Source organism: Macaca nemestrina, chromosome 4, assembly GCF_043159975.1.
Source record: "Macaca nemestrina isolate mMacNem1 chromosome 4, mMacNem.hap1, whole genome shotgun sequence".
In the NCBI taxonomy this organism is placed as follows: Eukaryota; Metazoa; Chordata; class Mammalia; order Primates; family Cercopithecidae; genus Macaca; species Macaca nemestrina.
Window position 1 is genome coordinate 170,179,784 of NC_092128.1, and position 20,922 is coordinate 170,200,705.

Below are 20,922 nucleotides of genomic sequence, written 5' to 3' on the forward strand. Positions count from 1 at the left end.
TAATGTTAATCCCTAACTTAAATCTTGATTTTAGAAATCTATTGCATTCCCTCATTTATGTTTCCAATCTAAGAACTGCCAAAGAAACTCTCCATTGCATTTTAAATGTATTAATACTTCTGGGTTTTAAAACATGAGGCTGTGTGGTTTAAAATACTTAAATGTAAATAATTTATTGAAGAATCAAATAAAAGCCCTTGATTTTATATATATATCTTTTTTTTTCTTTTTCTTTTTTGACACGGAGTCTCGTTCTGTTGCCCAGGCTGGAGTGCAGAGACGCTCTCTCGGCTCCCTGCAACTTCCATCTCCCAGGTTCAAGTGATTCTCCTGCCCCAGTGAGAGACAGGACTAGCTGGATTTCCTAGGCTAAAAATCCCTAAGCCTAGCTGGGAAGGTGACTGCCTCTACCTTTAAATATGGGGCTTGCAACTTAGCTCACGCCGGACCAATCAGGTAGTAAAGAGAGCTCACTAAAATGCTAATTAGGCAAAAACAAGAGGTAAAGAATTAGCCAATCATCTATTGCCTGAGAGCACAGCGGGAGGGACAATGATAGGGATATAAACCCAGACATTCCAGCCGGTAACAGCAACCCTCTTTGGGTGCCCTCCATTTGTATGGGAGCTCTGTTTTCACTCTGTTAAATCTGCAGTCTCCTCTGGTCGGTGTGTGTTACCGCTGGAGCTGAGCTTTCGCTGGCGTCCACCACTGCTGTTTGCCGCCATCGCAGTCCTGCCACTGACTTTCATCCCTCCGGATCCGGCAGGGTGTCTTCCGTGCTCCTGATTCATAGAGGCGCTGGTTGCTGCTCCGGGCTGAAGGCTTGCCATTGTTCCTGCACAGATAAGTGCCTGGGTTCGTCCAAATCGAGCTGAACAGTAGTCACTGGGTTCCACAGTTCTCTTCCCTAACCCACGGCTTCTAATAGAGCTATAACACTCACCACGTGGCCCAAGATTCGAGTCCTTGGAATCCCTGAGGCCAAGAACCATACGTCAGAGAACGCGAGGCTTGCCACCATCTTGGAAGCGGCCTGCCGCCATCTTGGGAGCTCTGGGAGCAAGGACCCCCAGTAACACCAGCCTTCAGAGTAGCTGGGACCACAGGTACACACCACCATGCCCTGCTAATTTTTGTATTTTTAGTAGAGACGGGGTTTCACCATGTTGGCCAGGATGGTCTCTATCTCTTGACCTCGGGATCTGCCTGCCTTGGCCTCCCAAGACTTATCTTTTTATTGACCTGATATAAATCCAAAACTGAAAAAAATACAGATTTTTTATTTTAAGGAAAAAATAAAAATAGTATTTATTCATGGTAAGGAAATCTGTCTTTCCCAAAAATTCAAATAATGGTTTACTGTCAACGAAAGAGTCGAACTCTATAAAATATTTGAAGAGATTTATTCTGAGTCAAATATGAGTGACCATTGCCTGTGACACAGCCCTCAGGAAGGCCAGAGAACAGGTGCCCAAGGTAGTTGGGGCACAGCTTGGTTTTATACATTTTAGAAAGGCATGATACATCAATCAAATACATTTAAGAAATACATTGGTTTGATCCAGAAAGGCAGAACAATTCAAAGTTGGGGGTGGAGGGGGCTTCCAGGCTATAGGTGAATTTAAACATTTTCTGGTGGACAATTAGTCGACTGTGTCTAAAGACCTGAGAGAGAGAGAAAGGGAATGTTTAAGTTAAGATAAAGATTATAGAGACCAAAGTTCTTTTGAAGTCTTATAGAGGCTGCCCTTAGAGACAATAGGTGACAAATGTTTCCTATTCAGATCTTAGTTAATCTCATTAGAATTGGGAAGGTCTGGAAGAAAAAGATCTGGCTATGTTAACAGATGTTCTTTATAGGTGCAAATTTTTCCCTCCAAAGAACAGCTTTGCAGGGCCATTTCAAAATATGGCAAAGAAACATGTTTTGGGGTAAAAATATTTTGATTTTCTTCTTTTTCTCGTAATGTTATGCCAGAGTCAGGTTGGAAAGTAAATCATGATATATAAGGTTAAATAAAACCCATCTGATGAGAATTTATGATTTGTAGGGCATGACTCCTCAGATCCCTTAGAAAGGAATTTGGGCAAGATTGAAAAATCAGTTTAGTTCTCATTAAAAAAATCCTTTACCATACATTACTTAATTTTGTATCTGCTATTGCTGCTTTTCTATGTATTGAATGGGGACATGGGTTGTTTAATGGTAGTGAGGAATGAAAATATCTTAAATGCTTAATGAAATCAACAATAAACCTAAAGTTTTATTATTAAGCAATATATAATTTTAGTAATTTTTATACATGTGCATGTATATATTTACAAATTTAGAAACATTTTGGAGAATGCATGCAACGTAATACATTAATAATTTTATCTGCAGATGTAGGCCCACTACTAATTAGAGCTATCAACTAATGTTTTACATTTTTCTCACTGGCCATTCAATTCTTCTTATAACAGGCTGGAAACTATGGCCTAAAAAATATTTACCTCAGTAAGGCTCTGATTAGATATGGAATTTCACATTCTTTTGCATGTAATTCAAATTACTTTGGGTTTCCAGAGAAAATTGTACATTGACATCTGATACTCTACTGAATACCATTCAGCAAGCATTCTAAAACTACCAGCTCTTAAGTTCTGATTCTGATAAAAAGTTCCTCTTACTAACCATGGTGATAGGTACTCTAAGTGACTATACATAATATTCTTTCATTTTCTTCGGGGCATACAGTAACTACAACTTCTAGGCAATACTCCGTATCTCCTGGAACTATCGGTTTCCAAAATGCCACAATTGCCTGAATTGGTCTGCTTTATGACTGTTATCCTATTTTAATGATTAATAGTGCCCACTCTTGGTGTCAAAATGTTACTGTTTAGAAGATAAATTATATGGTCAACCTAACTGAAACCATCAATGGATCGTCAACATAAATCTGAGGAAAATAGTCAAGCCTACATTCTCCATAAATCTGAAAAATTGTTGACTACATAGCTATTTATTTATATGTTCAGTGAATATTACCCAAAAGTAAACCATTAGCCAGGTACTCTGCTAAGTGCTATAAGAAAAGTGATGAAGCTGACATAAGTTTTCCGCTCTACTCTCATTGTTACTATTGAATCCTCACACTGTTAAGAGGTAGATTGGGCTGTTGTATTCTCAGGCTTAGAGAAGTTGAATAACTTGACTTAGGCCAAGCACTTAGTAAGTGGAAGATGATCACAGGTTTCTGTCTCCAGTTGCCATGCAATTAACCTATACGCTACTCCGGCAACTCTAACTGAAAAAAGATAAGTTTACTCTAGGATAAAACCAGTGAAAAACAGCAGTCTTTATTAAACCATATTCTTGTCCAGTCTCTTCTACAGAGTGACCTTGGAAGCAATCTCAGTGCTTTCCAGGGCAAACTAAATTGATCACACTTTGATAAAGTCTCAGAATCATCTTATTGACAACCACATTACACATTAAAGATATTGCCATATTGCATATCCACATTAAACATATTCATTTTGGTGATTAGTGGTTTAACTTAACCAATGAGCTAAATGCCTTCTTTTTTCTATTTTTCTTGATAATATAAATACAAATTGTGAGATGTCCCCTGGTCTCTGGAACGATGTAGTTTAAATGACAGGTGAGTTTTGTATTGCAAAGGAACTCAAATAGACAAACAGTAATGGATTTTATCACTTTGTTAATCATTGGAAGCTATTTTGCATGACAGAGACAGATAACTCTTCGCTCTTTAGCTATTTAATATGTGAATATACCAAACCTCTTGAGTATTCTTGGTGAAATACATCAGATAGTGTTTTTTTTCTTATTGGGCAAGTACTCTAGTTTATTAAAGAAGAAGTTGCTATTCAACTGAAGTTTTAACTAGACTGACTCTGGGGCTCAAATGGTAATCCACAATTTGCCAAGATATTTATTCTGTTCCATTTGAGCAGCAGCATGGTTTAATGAGAAACATTGCTCTTTCCAATGGCCTCTGTAGCACTGTAATTTTACCACATTATTTATTTGTATTATGGGATAGTTGATTGTCATTTCTAATCTTTCATCCTTCCCAATATCATTCTCTTTGCCACGTGACTGTATTTCCTCTCACTAGTAGTGGAGTATATTTCGCTGCCCCATTGATGCTGAATTCTGCCATATGATTTTCTTTGGTCACTGTCATATGAGTAAAAATGACTGTGGCAGTTCCAAATCTAGACTTTTAACAGCATTGCCCATTTATGCATACCCCTCTTGCATTTCTGCCATCGTAATTAGAAGAACATGCCTTGGCAAATCCACTGATCCAAGGAAGATTAGAGACACATGTAATCGAGCCCCAATCTGCAACTTGATTCCAAGGGTAGCCAAGTTCAGCTACTTAATCAGCCAGCTTCCATCTGACCTGCAAGCACGTGAACATAAACAAGTGATTGTTGTAAGCTACTAGTTTTTAGGGAGTTTTTTTTCTAAGACATTATTGCTGCAGTTGGTGGTTGTTGTATGTACATTCAAGAAATGCCTTGAGAACTCTTATATAGTAGACATTAACCTAGAAGGTGATAAAATAGTAGACAAAAGAATAGTGATATATGTTCTCATAAACTACCATTTAGAGAGTGATAGAGACAAGTTGATGGATAATAAAATGTAATGTGGATAAATGTTTTGATCAGAGCATGGTGTTGTGGGAATATATGAGGCTGGTGCCTCATTTGTACCTGTGGGTTTGCCGTTAACTCTCCTTAAGAAGTCATGACTATGTCAACAGTGGGACTAGTAAAAACTGTATAAAGGAATGACATTTAGTCCAAGTAGAGTTAGCAGCGTGAGTGATCAGAGGGCACTGAGTACTCGATGAGCTGGAAGGAGATGAGATTGGCTATGGTGAATGTTGGAGGAAGAGTGGAGGGAGAAGCTCATGATGTATGTGCTTTAGCTAATGCAACACTATGGTAACTATTATAGTGTTTGGACTTGACTCAATGAGCAGTGGTAGTGGTGGTATTGGTAGGAGGGAATTCTAGCTTTTCTTTTCTTTACTACACCTGTTATTATTTAGTTGTCTTTCCCATGAGAAGATGAGAATATCGGTATCCTCAGTGCCAGACAAATTGCTTTTTCCTGGATCATATATTTAATGCATTCAATGTGTAGAATGGCATTTAACACATTGAATGCATTATAGATTTATATGTGCCAGTTTCAGTTTCTGGGAGGCAAATGGGGATGTGAACAAAACAAATGGTTAGTCATGTTTCATACAAGTTTAGGGTCAACTTATTAGATCATCTTGAATGCCTTTCCCTGCCAATTCAGGATGAATTAAATTCTGGCCTGGCCATTTCCCAGTGGTTTGTCTAGCCTAATTTTAAAATAATCAAATGAAGGGACTTAAATTAGCTGGGGAAATTATTCCATGCTTTAATAGATTTTGATGCTAGGAAATGTTTTTCTGACAGTCTAACCAAATTTTCCTTCCACGATTTTATCCCATTACTTTTAGTTCTGATTTAAAACCATCTGAATACTCTCTTTTTCTTTTAAGTGGTCACACAATCACCTAATATTAAGATCAGTGGTTTTCTTTCCTTCATTTGCCAGACCCTTGTTTTTTCACACAAATTGAAGTTACATTTTTTTTCTCTAGATTTATTAGCTTACATATTTTGGTCCATTTTACTCTATTTTTCATCTGGGCTTTAGCATTTATATCCCGTTTTTATCATCTTCCCCAGTAGTGTTTGCATCATGTCCCCGATGAGGGTAATTAGTGAGCTGTTTGTTCCCCTTTCAAAGTTATGAATAAAGATGTTTTGTAAAATAAAGCTCTTACGCTGATCTTTACTGGGTCCTCTGGGAGACTTCCTCACAGCTATGCACTCTGACCTTAGTTGTTTTTTCCGTTTCTTCCAGTTTTCAAAATACGTAAGCAGCAAAACATGCAAATCTACTGAAAATTGTCAAATATGTGCTTGCGATGTGTTCAACAAAAGAGAACCAATTAAAATATGTTTTCGATTTAGCCGCTACAGAGTACAGAGTCTCAGTACTCAGGATCTGCAGCTGAGGTTCTTTCCAAGAGACAATAACTTCATGACAAATCGTACACTCAGCAAAACTGTCGAGACTGGGTCTTGGCAGTTTTTGTCCATGGTGAGAAGTGTTAGCAGAGCTTTGACTTTCTGCAGTGCTTGGCGTATTGTGTTATGAGTTGAAGCAGGAGATTTTCAGGGAAGTGTTTTTGCATGTCTGGCTACCCTCAATTTGGAAGGAGCATTAATTCTAGGGTGATCGACTCCTTTGCCGTGCCCTAACAATAGCATCGTTGGCTACACTTTGGTTCGAAAGAACATTTTCCAAAATTGTTTTCTTTTAATATGGTCTTGTTAAAAAAAAGAATGTTATGTGAAAATGTAAATGGAAACAAGGGGAGGAAATGGACATAGGGAATGAGCAAATATTGAACTATTAGGCATACACACAAATATTTACCTCTCTCTATACAAAGACACTTTCCAAAATGTTAGATATGGAGAAAATCTGTAGTTCTGAATTAGGCAATTGTGTTAAATACAGTGTCTTCCGCCCAAAAGAACATACACTCCAGATGTCACCCGTGGAGGACACACTGAGGAAGATCTACACATTTTTAAAGGCTGCATGGATCATTTTTCTTCTGTCTTAGGACAACCCAGTTGGGGCATGTCTAATGTTACTCCCAATTCTGAGATCAGGAAAATTAGGATTAGATAGTTGGACTGACTTGTCGGGCCACCTATGAGTAAAGGCTGCAACTGAATTCTAACTCCGGGTTGTCAGATAACTGAGCCAGATTTTGAACGCCATATATACTGCACTTAAATGAGGTAATCCATGTAAAATATCATGCCTGACAAATAGTACAAGCTTCTTATCCGTTGACTGTTACTACTAATCTGGATGAAAAGCATGACTTCTTGTTTCTAACCCAAATCCAAGATTTTTGAAACAGTAGCTGTTGCCAAAACGCTATGAGAAAACTCTTCTAAGAGATCCCCATGTGCCAATATGGAAAAAAAAATATTTTCTGCAAAAATAAGTTTATTTTGCTTCAGCTAAACACAAATAAAAACTTTAAAAAGTGTTATAGTGACTTTTTGGTAGTCTTGCTTTGCCATTAATTATCTTTATGATATCTTTGAGTTAATTCTTCTAGCTTCAGTTGTTTTATTGTAAAATGAAGGTACTATGAGAAGTTATAAAATGAGAGGATTCAAGTGAAAGTACCCTGAGGATGATACAGCACTACAGAGATGCATGTGAATACTATTACTCTTACTACTCTAAATTTCCCATCTAAACCTGTAGGGGTTGAATGGTGGCCCTGAAAATGGTAAGTCCACATCCTAATCCCTGGAACCTGTGAATGTTGCCTCATTTGGAAGAGAGGGTTTCACAGAGGTAATTAAAGGTTTTGATATGAAGAGATTTAAGGTGCATGATCTAAATCTAATGACAAATGACAAATGTCCTTAAAGAGACATATAGAAAAGACACACACACACAGAGGAGAAGGTTATGTGAAGACAGAATCAGAGCTTAGACTAGACTACAAGTCCAGGAATGTCAGCAACCAGCAGAAACTGAAAGAAGTTTTCCTCGAACCCCCAGAGGAAACAGGTCCCTGACGGTATCTTAATTTCAGACTCTTGATCTCCAGAGCTCTGAAAGAATAAATTTCTGTTGTTTCACGCCACCTAGTTTGTGGTAGCCTCAGGAAACCAAATAAATAAATAAATAAATAAATAAATAAATAAATAAAACAAAAATAAACCCACAAAAATGGTATGATTCCAATGCTTTAATGTATTTAATTTAACTTGAGCTTCTAACTTATCCATTAACATGACAAGTTTAAATGGATCATTCTTAAATTCTTTTCTAAGGGCAACAATAATTAATCAGATGTAAGTTTTCTACCAGTGTGTTTTGAAAATGTACCCAGTTTAGAAAATAAAGAAAGAAACTTGGGATACTAAAGAGGAAGGTGAAAAATGCCCAGGGTACCAAAGCTGGTGGTGTTCAAGGAAAGCACAAAGGTAGAAAATAGAACAGTTCTAATCTCCAGGTAATCTTCAGGAAAAAAAAAAATTAAAGGCTATATTGACTCTAGATAATTAACATATTTTGTACATTTTACTTCAACAATTTAGATTTACATTCAAGGTATCTTTTTTATGGCAAACATTTCTATTTTTTGAGACAAGAAATAAAGTGCATATTCAAAAACAAATTCATAATGAATTCAAAAATTCATGTTTTGAGAGACAGTTTTCAAGTTTTAAATTATAATGGAACTACTTTCATATATATCTTAGAAGTAAAATTATGCATATCATATTTCCACATTTGATTAAGGTTTTCTGTGAAGTAGACAGCTTTTAGATTATTTACTAATTTAGCAGTAGCATTTTATTGATAAACATTTTTAGTTGATCAGCAGGATGTAGAACTTAACATATTGGAAAGTATTTTATTTAGATAGAATACTTTTTTTTTTACATTGGATTAACACAAATTGGGTAAAAACTTCTTTCCCTGTTAATTTAAATTAGCTCTAAAATGCTAATCCATTTGTTTAATTATTTGACTCTTAGCCAAATGGTTTTTGTGTTTTTAAAGTTTTCAGTGTGTGACATGAAAGCAAAACAGAACAAAACAAAGCCCAAACCACAAGCCTGTTAAAAGTTATTTCATATGGCTCAAGAAGCCAGGGATTAGAGAATTCTATGTCCAAGTCCTATTCACTATGCTCTGTTTCTATCTTGAAAAGATGTGAAAACTCTAAGACAACATTTAGAGCAGTAGTTGCTTAAAACTGAAATTAATTTCAGTCGCCTATACTCAAAATATACTATTAGAATGCCAAATTTTTGTTTATTAAACTTTTTTCTTTTTTAAAAAAATAGCCATGTTTATTAAGCAACATCTACTGCTTTTGGATTCCTTGAGTGATGGATAATAGATATGTTAACAGAGGATTATTTTGATTGATTGACAGATTCATTCATTAATTTATAAAAATAAACACTTTACACATGTGTATTCATTGAACATATTGAACATATGTACTAAATACTTATCTAGGAGCTAAACATACATTGGTGACAAAATTGGTAAACATTTTCAAGTAGCTTCCATTGCAGCAAATTATCATGAAGGCAATGACAGATAAAGTGATAGGAAGTGTGGATGGGAAAGAGGCAGGAAAGCATAACAGCAGGTGGGGTGGGAAAGGTAGCTGGGATCAGATCAAGGCCTCTGGTCCAGGGGAACATGACTTTATGTTGAATGTATTAACCTTGGAGAGATTCTGAAACCTAAACATAAACTACCATGTATTATGGTTGATTTCTCTGAAGTCACCCCATTGCATGTGGTGTCAGCCCCACGGAAAGATTATTTTGATTGCAAGGGTAAATGGGGACTAGAAATTAGAAGGAAAAATATCAAAGAAGAAGACCACATTCCACCAACCTTCACCAGAATGTGTGTCCTACCTTTATTGTCTCTGTAGGGTTCAAGTAATCAATTTGATTTTTCAATTATGCTTGGTGAGAGTTTAGCGATTTTTCTTTCTGTTCATGTCATTGGTTTTGTAGCATGTGTCTATTTATTGATTAATTTATTGATTTAATCAATAAATAGCCATGTGCTACAAAAACTGCAACTGGCCTGTTAAGCTGTCTTGATAAACACTTAATGGTCCTCTTACTGCTTTAAAGGGACCACTGGAATGGGATTTAGTGTGTGTTCACTCAGTCAGGTCAGTTGACTCTTTTCCGTTTTAGGGAGGAAGGGCTTTGAATTGGCCTTTTAAGAGAGCAGGCTTTAAAAGGAAAGGGACGCAGGGAGTTTCCTGAGTCTGTGGAGACAGAGTTGGTGAGTAAGTAGATGGTAATATACTATAGGTACCTTCTGAGAGGGCTCTTGATGATTCTGCCACTGGGAGGCAGGCGTCCATACCCCTGAGTGTGGACTAGACCCAGACTCATTTACAATGAATAGGAAATAGTAAAGGTGATGAGATGTTGCCTTTGAGGTTATGTTAGGGCAATCATGTACTCGTATCTTGTAAATTCATTTATCAAATGTTTTCATAGCTCATATCTAGGTAAATCAGTTCAGCAGAAGGGTGGGCATTCTTCAGGGTGTAGGAAAGCCCTATTTCTTTGCTTTGCTGAGCACAGAAATGGCTTGGCCATACCTAGCTTTCCTGTCAACATACATTCAGTCATGTGCTATGCACATGTATACACACACGCATGCACACACACACACATGCCTACACTACTTTCAGAGGTAAAACTAGAAAATTCTCAGAACATACAAAAAATCTTCTGCCCAGCACTACACATTCTAGGGGGAAGTAGGCATGTGCCACCACAGCTAATTCTTATATTTTTTTTGTAGAGATGGCGTTCTGCCATGTTGTCCAGGCTGGTCTCAAACTCCTGAGCTCAAGCTATGCTCCCACCTCGGCATCACAAACACATCCCAACACACACCTCCATTTATATAAGGCAGCATCAGAGATGTGATTTGTGAGGCCATCAGAGAGAAATAGAAAGTGATCTATAAGCAAGAAAATAGCAACTTATGACTGCTGTTTGTTTTTTTTTTTTTTTTTTTGAGACGGAGTCTTGCTCTGTCGCCCAGGCTGGAGTGCAGTGGTCGGATCTCAGCTCACTGCAAGCTCCGCCTCCCGGGTTCACGCCATTCTCCTGCCTCAGCCTCCCGAGTAGCTGGGAGTACAGGCGCTCGCCACCTCGCCCGGCTAAATTTTTTTTGTATTTTTAGTAGAGACGGGGTTTCACCGTGTTAGCCAGGATGGTCTCGATCTCCTGACCTCGTGATCCGCCCGTCTCGGCCTCCCAAAGTGCTGAGATTACAGGCGTGAGCCACCGCGCCTGGCCTGCTGTTTCTAATAGCAGTAGAAGAGCAAGTATTGGAATTGTCCTTAATGACATGGATATTTCAAGATAAATATTTGAAAGCAATACTATTACTACCCTCTGGCAACCAGTTTTACTCAACTCTCATCTTCTTACATTGGAGAAAAACAATCATACCTTCAAAGAGTTGTTTACCTTAGCTCTTCTGTGACTCACAGCAATCCAATTTGAAATTATACAGGGGAAGCTAAATGAATTAACTTCTGGCTTCTGTTTACATTTTATCTAAAAGTGGTCCATATTTTGTGACTTCCTAATTCTAAAGGCATAACATTCGTCAGTATTATATTTGAACATGAATTTTCTCAATGAATTATTCAAAGATAAAAAATTTACAGGCAAATTCTAATCTAGGTTTTTTAAACATGTCATTCAAAGGAAATTTAATTCTCTCAGTTAGAATAAAAGACTATTTAATACCCACAGTTCAAGGTGGAGAGATGTACCCTTAATTCTCAGCCTGATTATAATCTAATTAGAGATAAAAAGCAAGGAAGGCATACTCAGTAATAAGTATCATAACTGAGGGAACAAACAGGGATCGCAGGAATTGCCTGAACACGGGTATTATTCCCAGCTGTGGAAATTAGGAAAATATTAATAGCTTACGTGCTGCAATTGGAAAAGGATAATTAAATAAAGAGCACATTTCAACAAGTATTAAGAAGGGGACATTTTTAGTCAGAGAGAGGAATGTGAATTGAAGGTAAGCATGCAGTATTTGGATAAGAGTGGGTGAGAGTACACTGATATGATAGGAGTCAGGCCACAGAAGATAACTTGTGCCTCCTGAAGTGGTGTGGAGTCTGTCTGGGGAGGAGACGGATTTTAGCGCTAGCAACGTGGAGCATGGATTAAAGGGGTGGAAAGTCAGAGACCTGTTAAGAGGCTATTATGATATACCTTCCAAGGAATGATAAGGAACTAGACTAGAACAGTGAAAAGAGAAGCAGAGAGTGGATAGAATGAATGTGAAAGATATTAGAGAAAAGTAATAACAGGATTGGCTGGGTAGTTGTTTTTTTGTTTGTTTGTTTTTGTTTGTTTTTGAAACGGAGTCTTGCTCTGTTGCCCCGGCTGGAGTACAGTGGTGCGATCTCAGCTCACTGCAAGCTCTGCCTCCCAGGTTCATGCCATTCTCCTGCCTCAGCCTCCCAAGTAGCTGGGACTACAGGTGCCCGCACCATGCCCGGCTAATTTTTTTGAATTTTTCATAGAGATGGGGTTTCACCGTGTTAACCAGGATGGTCTCGATCTGCTGACCTCATGACCTGCCCGCCTCAGCCTCCCAAAGTGCTGGGATTCCAGGCATGAGCCACCGCACCCGGCCGGCTGGGTAGTTTTTGTTGTTGTTGTTGTTTTTTTTTTGAGACAGGGTCTCACTCTGTCATTCAGGCTGGAGTGCAGTGGCTTGATCACAGCTCACTGCAACCTGCACCTCCCAAGCTCAAACGATCCTCCCACCTTAGCCTCCCAGGTAGCTGGGACTACAGGCATGTGCCACCACAGCTAATTCTTACATTTTTTTTTTTTTTTTTTGTAGAGATGGGGTTTTGCCATGTTGTCCAGGCTGGTCTCACACTCCTGAGCTCAAGCAATCCCCCCACCTCAGCATCCCAAAGTATTGGGATTACAGGTGAGAGCCACTGTGTCTGGCTGACTGAATGGTTTATGTAAGGAGAGATGAGACAATGCAGATGTCTTATGATTGATGATGATATTGACAACCAAGACAGAAAAATAGGAGGAGAGAAATATTTAAGGAAAAAGTTAATTAGAAAAATTTGAATATTTTGAAGTATCTTTAGAATTTTTACATGAAATTATTGCAGTAGATGCCTTTATGTCTCTAACACTATAGACAGATACATATGAGACAAAAATATAGATGTGGCAGTCATTGTTATATGCTACATTAGTGATAGATGAACAGTTAGCATGAAGAAGGCTGAGAATATATTATTAACTTCAAATAGAAAGTAAAGAAGATAGGAAATGCATCTGCTACGTGGTAGGTTTTTTATTTTATTGGACACAGGAGTTGAGAGATAGGATGAACCGGAGTAATACAAGTTAATGGAATCGATAAAAAGAAGCTATTTGAAAGAACAGTAATATAAAATGCCAAAAAGAGGGCAAAGAGGAGCATGAATGAGAAAATGCTGTTAAGCTTGATCAGAGGTAACTTTCAATAGATTGGTTTCAGTGGTGAGTTGGTGGTGAGAAAAATGAAGGAGACTCAAATTGCATAGGCTTACAAAGACAGTGTTTGGTTAAAGTGTAGGCAGGGAGCAGTGGCTTAAATCACCAAGTTTATAGGTGAAAACAGAAAAGAGATAGGCTTAAGAGAAAGCTAGTTAGAGGACATGGAAATTGAGCATGTTTACGGGTAATAGAGTATAAAAACCAGTAGAGAGTTTGAAAAGACAAGACAGACTCTGTAATTGATAGAACATTATTCAAGCAGGAAAGTGTTATGGGGAAATATACAGACACTTGATCTGTGGCATTTAAAAAAGGGAGAGTCTTCCTCCAAACAAGCTAAAGTGAGGGAAGAAAAAAGTCCTGTGAAAATACAAAGAAACTCTAAGGAGAGGAGGGAAGTTAAGAGATCATATGCCAGGTGGTCTTGATAATTTCAGAGAATTTTCGCTGAGATCATTTGTTCATCTGTTAAAATTTATGCTCCTGGGGAGGGTTGGAGATTTCAAGATGTTGAAAAAAGTTTGGATCGGTTGCTATAGGGAGTGAAATACAGAGTCAACAGTGAAGTTTGAATCACTCTCATTTCTAATAAAATCAGTAAGTTGAAACCACTTTTTTTTCCTCCAGCCATGCACATTTGTACAGATAGGAGCAAAGAAAACAGATAATAAGAATTTCCCAGGGCTGGAATTGGGGAAAAGAAGTGTGGACCCTGCAGGAGGCATTACAGATACATTACAAGAGGCTTCTTAAACTGTTTGAATAAGAAGTTGCAAACTGGGTTGAAAGAAAAGTGAAATCAAATGGGCACCAGGGACGACTACAGCATGGAGAGATCAAAGGCACAAGGACCACAGCAAAAACACAAATCAGGTTCTGCACGGGTTATGAAAGAGCAGGTGGTATTCAGGTTGAAGCAGTGGCCAGAATCTGAGGACATGGAGAGAAGTGGTTTCTGGAGACAGCTAGGGTGTGGACATGTTAGGAAAGGGTTGAGTTGGAGTGGGGATGGAGGCCACTGGAGTTCAATAATTTTAAAAAGTGTGAGGCCACAGTGTGAGACTGATGACAAGAAAGGGAGAGAGGGTGTTGTAAACGAGGTGACTAAGCCAGTAAGGAAATTTTCCTGAGAGTTCTCTACATAAGAAAGAGAGAGTGAGAGAGAGAGCAAAAGAGAGAGAGAGAGAAAGAGGAGGTTAGCTATTTAATTATTTGCATTGACATAGGGTTTGTTTTCTGGGGAATTATTAGCCATATTCATTGTCAGTTTTGATTGCTGTGCTAGGCCAAAGCTGATTCCATGGGTTTTACGTAAATTTAGTCATATTCGAAGTGCCTTATGGAAACATAGGATCATAACTTGAAGCACACAATGACCACCACAGCGAATCTAGACTGAGTCTTGTGTTCCTCTTTTGGGGCCTCAATTGCAGATAGACTTTACACATTGAAACAGATCCAGTAAAGAGCAAACAGTGTAGCAGAGAGAAAATCAAAGCCATTATGATATCAGTAGGCTGGAGGAGGTCCCCAAATGCCAGCTGGACCTCGATCTCAGCTGGTGTCCAGGTTCTTGACCCTGTCACGAGAAGGAATGCAAGGAGAAGTTGGAAAGTAGTGAAAGAACAGAGATTTAATATTACAAAGTGAAAAGTATACACTCAAGAAAAGGGAGTGCAGGTGTACTCCAGAGTGTCACACCAGAGGCTTTGAGGTTTCTACCTTTATGGGTTTCTTTAACCAAGGGGAGGAATATTCACGATGGCCCCGGGACAAAGGTTAAGATTTCTTGGAACTGTGGTGCCACCCATTTTTATACTAAATATGTTTGTTCTCGGAACTATCATGAAGCTGGTGGGTGTGTAACTTAGCATGTTAATGAGTGTATAATGAGGTTCTAGGTGAGACATAGGTCGAATCCAGTGCATGTTGGGTCCAGTTGGCCTTAGCCTTGGTTCATCCTCTGTTTTTTCATGGTCTTATCATCCCCTAGCTTATGCAACTCTTTCAGTAGTTTCCTTTTGCTAGTCATGTGAAATTGCTGCCTGGAATTTTCTATTGTCCTGCAACCACCCTCTCTTATTCCTGTCTCAGTTATCATACTGGGGATGTAATTTTTGAGCAGTGAAAAGATTCAAGGGTGATACATTTCTCAAGTTCAGTCTTTCCAGTAAAAATATGAATTTGACTTATCAATTGTGATTCTGGAGACTGGAACTGGGACCAATGGATGGAAATTATTGAGAGGCAAATTTTGACTTAATTCGAGGAAAAAAAAAATTGTTTCTTCTTAAAGCAATGAGTCCCATGCCATGAAAAGTGTTCATAATAGACTAGTGAGACAATTCTTGCATATACTGAGGTCCATACAAGAGATAATGGGCATTGTTTTGGAACTTATTATGAATGCAGAATCTCAAGCGCCAGCCGAACCTACATTTTAACAACATCCTCAGGTGACTGCCATCTATAGTAAAGCATTGATCTAGAAGACTTTCCTCCTTTGGGTACACAGTTGGTCTACATAGGCTATAGTCTCTTCCTGTTCTGTGGTTTTTGTCATGTATTCTGATTTTAGAAGCAATTCTGTCCTTCCTTAGTTTGTCTCTGTCTTAAAATTTCAAACACCAAGTGAAAAAGCCTAGTGAACTTTTAGTCTTCGTGTTAAGTTTAATTTTGTGAGATTATTATTATTATTATTATTTTTTTTTTTTTGAAACGGAGTCTCGCTCTGTCGCCCAGGCTGGAGTGCAGTGGCGTGATCTCGGCTCACTGCAAGCTCCGCCTCCCGGGTTCCCCGCATTCTCCTGCCTCAGCCTCCCCAGTAGCTGGGACTACAGGCACCCGCCACCTCGCCCGGCTAGTTTTTTCTATTTTTTAGTAGAGACGGGGTTTCACCGTGTTGGTCTCACCAGGATGGTCTCGATCTCCTGACCTCGTGATTCACCCGTCTCGGCCTCCCAAAGTGCTGGGATTACAGGCTTGAGCCACCGCGCCCGGCCTGTGAGATTATTTTTGTATGACATCACTACTTAAATCATCTACATAGTAAAAACTTCAAAATGCTACTTTTTGAAAACAGCTTTGTGATTCATGAATAGTATAATTGAAATTATGTCTTAACAGTGCTTCAAAACCAACAAAAACAATACTATCTGAAAAATATATGTGACACTCTCCCTATACCACAGCCCTTTCTTATAATTTACTGTTGACTCGTGGAGAATCACTGTAGATTTTTTTTTTCTTCACTAATAATTTACTGTGACTGGCTTGTGAAAACTGCATAGGGAAGAAGAATTGTTGCTTTCTTGCTTTGTCTTGCTTTTACTTTAGTCCCTCCATTTAAAAGCAAGTTAACTGTCTCCTATTTTAAGTACTCAGATTTCTCTAAGGTCTTGGAATTTTCCTTCTGAGACAACCCAAGCCTTGTTTTACTTTTAAATGCCTGCTAAGAGTAACAGTGATTTGTTTATCAACAGAGTAAAGAAATTGATAAGCTATGGTAGTAATTATTTTTATTTTTTTGTTTAGAAAGCACATTCCTTGAGCTTTTTTTTCTCCAAATGGAAAGAATTTTTAATTGGCATAAATATGACACAGCTCCCTTGTAACTGAGAAACATCATAGAAATGAATAGGGCTTTGAGTAAAACAATGTTTCTCATGACCTGATATTGTTTTGTTTGTGTGTGCAACAACTGGGCTTTATAAAAAAATTCTACTGTCAGCAGTGGTAATTCACAGTTTACAATCTCTTCCTTCCACAGGGAGTACTATCACTACTTAGAAAAGTAGCTGATTTATGTCAAATGGCAACAAGTAGAAATCATGGTATTTATAGTGAAAGAAAGACAGAGTTTAGTGTAAAGTTTCTCTTATTTGAATTGGAGAAAGATTTGCTATTTGTGATGAACAATATACTTGGCAATATAACTGAAGACTTGCTAAGCCAAATAGTCTATTGTCTCATGACAGCTACATTGTGGACAGAAAAACATGTAAAGCATGTTTCTTCTTGCTTTGCAAATTCTTTAATAATACTTGTACATGTGAGGCCCAAATGTGAGAGTGATATCAAACAGTTTACATTTGTGTTCATGTGATAACCTCAAACCCTACTAATTAGTATATTTTTTAAATTTACCACTTACCCAGTGTGTTCCTTTTCCTTACTGTTCCCATGACATATCTTTAAAGTATTTATTTATTTATTTATTTAAATAAGCCTAGTCCTCTATTGGAAAACTGTGAAAAAAATCAACATAAACTTTTCAGCAGCATGGAAGACTGTTTTTTAATTTTTGAAAACAAAAACATGTTTTAAAATCTTGCTGCTCAAATGGTATTCCTTTGGGGTCTTGGAAGTTTAAGGTATTTTCTCATTTGTTTACAAAGTACAAATTTACAAATTTTCGCTTAAGTGAAACAACTTCTTGCAATCTTTTCTTATGCAATTCTTGGGATTTGCGACAGGACCCTTTTCTTTAGCCAATCCACTTTTTCAGACTTGTCTCCCTTCCCTCCCCCTCCCTTGAGTCACTAGTCCTGCAGCTTCTTGAGGCTGCTGAATCACCGCTCATCTGAGGCCTACTTGACCTCAGCATCCTTGTTGACAGTATTCCTCTGCTTGAGGATCCTTTCTCTTCCACATCATGTACCCATAACATATTCATCTTTCAATATCTATGTCTAATAGGTTTTATTAGTCTATTTTCATACTGCTATAATGAACTACCTGAAACTGGGTAGTTTATTAAATAAAATTAAAAAAAAGAAAGAAAAAGGTTTAATTGACTCACACTTCCACAGGCTGTACAGGAAGCATGGTTGGGAAGTCCCAGGAAACTTAAAATCATGGCAGAAGGCAAAGGAGAAGCAAGCACTTCTTACCATGGAGCAGGAGAGAGTAAGCTGAGGGGAAGTGCACACTTTCAGACACACTTTCAAACAACCAGATCTCATGAGAACTCCCTCATTGTAAGGCATACACTTGGTGCAGTGGGAATTGAATTACTTTAACCAGAAACATCAGTATCACTCACTCTTACAAGAACAGTAAGGGGGAAGTCCATCCCTATGATCCAATCACCTCCCACCAGTCCGTCCCCTAACATTGGGGATTACAATTTGTCATGAGATTTGGGTGGGGACACAGAGCCAAACCGTATCATATGTGTTCTCTCCCTAACTATTTTGATAGTAATTCAGCTAGAAATTCTCTTCTCCTGTTCTTAGAGCTTATCATTCTTTCTTTCACTAGTAAGCCCTCAAAACATGGAGATTTGGCTGATATTCTCCACCCTTCCACTGCTGTGTATGTGTTCACTCATTGACTCATCCATGGCTTTATTATGTATTCATGATTGTATCCATTATTGTATTGAATAAGTGCAAAGAACTTTTGGAAGTCACTTTCTAGAAGGGAAAAAAGGCTATTGCACAATCCATCCTTGTAAAAAGTACAATGAATGTTGTGGTAGAAGAGATATGTGTGGTCTTGCCTGGTGGCTCCAGCAGATGAAACAAACGACATAGAAATATATTTACCTGCCATTAATGGGACATGTCACATCATTTTTTGAAAGCTAATAAAATAATGCAAACTCAGTGTATAAGGTTGGCCTGTTAGTAATTTTTATCTATTAGTAGGAGTGTTTTCCTTTGTTAGAATAAGAAGGAAAATAAGAAGACATACACCATATCACAATACAACTTAAGAAAAGTGAATGCAAATAAAAGCCAGGCATTATCATTTGTGCTTTTCTATTTTGATCTGATTTCCTCCAAGTTTTAGAAACATCAAGGATGTGGCCATTTTCAAAGTAAAAAAAGTGGTTTTGATTTGGTTTATTGATTCCAGGAAATGATAGGACAGCAGGTATACCTCAATCCATGACAGAATTGACCTTAGCCAAGGTATAACATAGACATGTCCCTCTGTCATACCAAGACTTATCAGTGACTGTCCTAAAAAGTTAAAATTTGAAGATGTGTGTTGTGTTAATATCCATTTCACCTCACCAGTGTCTGCCACAATACTTTAATGCTTTTGTGATTTTTCAGCTAGTAGGAGTATAATCACAAAAAAATTACCATTTATTGAGATCTATGTGTCTCACATCTTTCTTTGCACTCTAAATTTCACACCAGTTCTGAAAAGTAGGCATTGTTATCCCCATTCTGTAGCTAAATAAGTCAAAACTTAGAAATACTATATAACTTGCCCAGGACTACATGGTGAGAAAGCCACAGACATAGATTGGGAACTCAGAAATGTCAAATTTCCAAGACATAAACTTGGCAGTCTCCTTTATACCACAGTGATTCTCATAGAAAAACATATCACTTAATACACATGAGATGTAGAAACTAATCCTATAGGAGCATTGGATCTCTTTGTGCTTGATAGTAGAGTTTAAGTATAGTTAACAAGTATAATGTGAAATTAGCATTTATGGAGTTTCATAAGTTCGAAAAAGAACCCTTTGTAAGTTTTCCTAACATTTCTTACTCAACAAAATAATTGTTGTTGATGTTTTTTCAAGTTCTTAAGATCTGTCTGTAAAACACGGCATTCCTATTGACCTGTTATACAGTTTTATAGAGTGTGGCTAGGATTTAGTATGATCTTGCTTTTCTTCAGCCTCAGTACAGCCTTATTCTTTATCACAAGCTCAAACCAGATCTGTTAACTTTTGCCTATTGAGTAACTGGATTCCCAGTAACATTGGGTGGAGTTCATATTATGACCATAATAATGATTTGTAATGATTTGTAATAATTTGAGCAGATGTTCTTCATACTAATTTATGGTGCATATGTCCAATTTATTTATTTTATTTCTAAGTGAAGGGTTTTTACTGGTTTCATATCTGCCAAAATGTGAATTCTGCCCTTAAAATAAAAAGGAACTGAATTGGTTGTCATCCCCATCATTGTAAGGCATGCAGTTGGTGCACTGGGAGTCACCTTTGAATTACTGTAACCAGAAATATCAGAGGATGATAAGCATGAAACAAGTGAAAATAGGCAATAGATTGTAAAGCCAAGCAGACAAGGTAGGAGTTATGGAACCCACAGTAACCAAAGAAATCTGGGAATAAGATCAATAAATCAGTGAAAGTCTCCTTTTGCCAGAGAGGCCCAGGAGTTGGACCTAAATCAGAAATAAGGCTAAGGTACAGCTGGGGATTTTAATTAAATTTCGACTACGAATATAAGTCTCATGGTGAGATCAAAGATGATACCAGGTAGGGAAAGGGGTTTGCTATTCATGCGAGATCATGAAAAAAGAGAAACCATATGCCAACTTTCCAGGTCCCAAACCTGGATCTTTCTTTTTAGCTCAGAGAGAATGACCTAGACATACAGATAGCAAAGTGCCAAGTTTTTAATTTACAAGGAATATTTGGCTTATACTCAGACCATATCAGCATGGCCAGAACTTTCTCTTCCTGCAATAAAATGTAAATGAAAAGCCAAGTTATAACAATTGAGTTGATTAAGTATAATAGCAAATAAGACATAGAAGGGCTTGACTTCATTTGTTGTAGTAGAATGAAACTGACAATAGCTAAGTATATCATCATGTAGACAAGATGATATTAGATTGTGATGGGGGCTATATGAAATAAATTGGGATAATGTGAAAGAGAGTTAACTGGGAAAGAGGAATTGCTATTTTATTTTATTTTATTTTTTT

At 37.7% G+C, this 20,922-nt stretch overlaps 1 long non-coding RNA gene across 4 annotated transcripts in view; it reads left to right on the forward strand.

The window, feature by feature from the left end:
• Positions 1-613: 613 nt before the first annotated feature.
• The window catches only part of LOC139362600 (uncharacterized), a 391,421-nt gene continuing 371,112 nt past the window's right edge, over positions 614-20,922 (forward strand). For all 4 annotated transcript variants that reach the window (XR_011621769.1, XR_011621770.1, XR_011621772.1 and 1 more), the window contains exon 1: positions 614-1,109. This is a non-coding gene — a long non-coding RNA (uncharacterized lncRNA). The remainder of the gene's footprint in view (positions 1,110-20,922) is intronic.